Genomic DNA, 2,835 nt, shown 5'->3' on the forward strand with positions numbered 1-2,835 from the left:
TAGAGCAGGAGTCAAATCCTTCAATAGAGGGGCCAAAATACGCTTAAACTTGTCCCATAGAGGACAAGCTTCATGGGTCATGAAACAAAACAAAGACCTACGTGTAAGGAAGGATTTGGATGGAGTACTTGGGTTATGACCGGAATAGAAAATGTATTACACACATGAAGAAAAAAATGTCAAAGAAAAAATTGAATTGGTAAATGTTTCATTATCATACATTAACAATATGTCCATTCAGTGAGTGTATTTCAAAGCAAAGTGATGTTATACTAGCTTTCAAAACAACAAAGTTCCTAGCTTGGTGTGAATAACATCTCAATGTAAAACAACATATGGGAAAAGTCTCTGTGAGTGAGACCTGAGATTGTAATTCTGTCACTTGAGTAGAAAACCATGAAACTATGTTCTAAGCAACAATCTTCTCAGAGCTGCAATTACCTCTTTGTTCCTAAGGCTGTATATCATGGGATTGAACACGGGGGTGACGATGGTGTAGAAAAGAGAAAGGAATTTGTCACTTACTGCAGAATGAGTTGATTTTGGCATTAAGTAGGTAATAGATGCAGAGGCAAAAAACAAAACCACCACCACTAGGTGGGAAGAACATGTGGAGAAGGCTTTCGATCGTCCTTCAGCAGTTGGCAGCCTCAGGATGGTGGCAATGATTTTGCTGTAAGATGTTAGTATTAGTATAAAAGGGATTGCTGCAAGCAGGATAGCCACTACATAGACATACATCTCATTAACAGAAGTGTCTCCACAGGCCAGTTTAAGCACAGGGGGTATGTCACAGAAGAAGTGTTCTATTTGGTTAGAGTTACAGAAATGTAGAGAGAATATTTGACAGGTTTGCCCAACCTGGAATGGCATGCCACCGAGCCAGGACCCTGCTGCCAGCTGCCTGCATTTTCTTGGACTCATGACCAGAGGATAGTGCAGAGGACTACAGATGGCCACATACGGTCATAGGACATCACAGCCAGAAGAATACTTTCAGTGGCTGCCAGCATTAGGAAGAAACACATTTGTGTGGCACAGGCCAAAAGAGAAATATTTCTGTCTTGGGTCCAAATGCTGTACAGAACCCTAGGGAGAATGACTGATACATAACAGATTTCCAGAAATGAAAAGTTGATCAGGAAAAAATACATGGGTTTCTGTAGTGTAGGATCAAGCTTGGTTATCACAATTATGAAGCTATTTGCAATTAGCATAATCAAGTACATTATGGAGAACACCCCAAACAGAAAGCTCTGGAGGTTTGGAAGGTCAGAAAATCCAAGCAGAAGAAACTGTGTCACTGTGGAAGCATTGTCCTCTTCCTTGATGTCAGTGTGTTTCATCTGTGGGGATGATTCAAAGTATACTTCCTTATTCTAAGCCTTGATATATCATTCAGAAACTGAAGCAAATATATTTCTTTCTTCATCTTGTTGAAAATTTATGTGTGTATGTGTGTGTGTGTGTAACTAATGAGCTCATAATTTGTCATGACTTGTATACTTTTTCACTGAATATATCTCTAAAGTAAATGCTTCTGTCTTTTGTGCACCCTCTACCTGATATAATTTATATTCCTTTTAATGGCATAATGACACAAGCTAATCTTTAAATGATTATTTAAATATCTAAAGTGGAGAATTCTGAATCAAAGATTCAATTTTCAGTTGTATCAGTTGTGTCTTTAATTTTCTTCCAAAATTGTTTCCTAAGATTATCACAAAGCAATTCATTGTGATTAAATGTGATTTATTCATTTAAAAATTAACTTAAGAAAAAATATATTCAATGTCCTTTTCTCAGTGTCTTAATGTGATTTCTAACTCCCTTTTATTCTCCTAGTTGTCTTTCTGTGCAATTTTTAAATGATCAATTCAGCACCAGATTTTATGAAATGCAATTTTACACTTAAAATTTTTGGAAGTCATTGTAAAATCTATGTAATCAAAATTAATATTTTTCAGACCTATGGATTTCTTGATTTGAAACTGTACATAAATAAAAAGATATAGTAATTGAAGTTTTTTTTTTTTAAAATAGCACTTACTCTGCAGTTTAATTTACTGTGGTACAATAACAAACCATAGCGTTATAGTTCCTAGGCCAGCAGTATTCTACCTCAGTCTCTTTCCTCAGCTCCTGTAAGTGTTTTGTGTACAAATTGCTAAAACAAATCTGCCAAATTATCTAAATCATCTAATATTAATCTCTCTCTATCTCTGTCTCTGTGCCTCTGTCTCTGTGTCTCTGTGTCTCTGTCTGTCTCTGTCTCTTTCTCCTCTCTCCTTTCTCCTGTGTATATGTGTGCATGTGTGTATGCCAGTTATTTGGAAACACTTTGGTCCTCATTTTTATACTGAGAAATTAATTCAGTAGAAATTTCAAGTAAATATAGGCATTAAAAATTTCAAATACTATAGTCATTTAGTCTTATTCAAATATTTTTATGAGTTTTAGCTGTTATCACTTTTGAAGCAATAAATTTTGTTATATATAATGTATAATTAATTAAGTCCTTTGATAAATATAAACAAATATGTTATTATGTATATACATATATACATACACATACACATAAATGTACACACACACACACACACACACACACACACACACAAACATGGTTGCATTAATTTAGAAGAGTTTTTCCATGCCAAAATTGTGTTGAACCAAATGAAGATATGCTAATATTTCTGTAACATTTTTAGAATCATTTCTGATAAATATTAATACTGCCATTAGGAGCTATTTAGGTAATTGTAGATGTCAGGCTTATGTCAATAATCTTCATTCAAACGTTTCATTCTTTATTGTAGATAGGTGGAATTTTAT

The 2,835-nt window shown here is 34.5% G+C and overlaps 1 pseudogene; it reads right to left on the minus strand.

Moving 5' to 3' along the window:
- Positions 1 to 402: 402 nt before the first annotated feature.
- On the minus strand, positions 403 to 1,346 carry LOC110289902 (olfactory receptor 10AG1-like; annotated as a pseudogene).
- Positions 1,347 to 2,835: the final 1,489 nt, after the last annotated feature.

This window comes from Mus caroli, unplaced genomic scaffold (assembly GCF_978045245.1).
Source record: "Mus caroli unplaced genomic scaffold, Mus_caroli_1 scaffold_2, whole genome shotgun sequence".
NCBI classification, from domain to species: domain Eukaryota; kingdom Metazoa; phylum Chordata; class Mammalia; order Rodentia; family Muridae; genus Mus; species Mus caroli.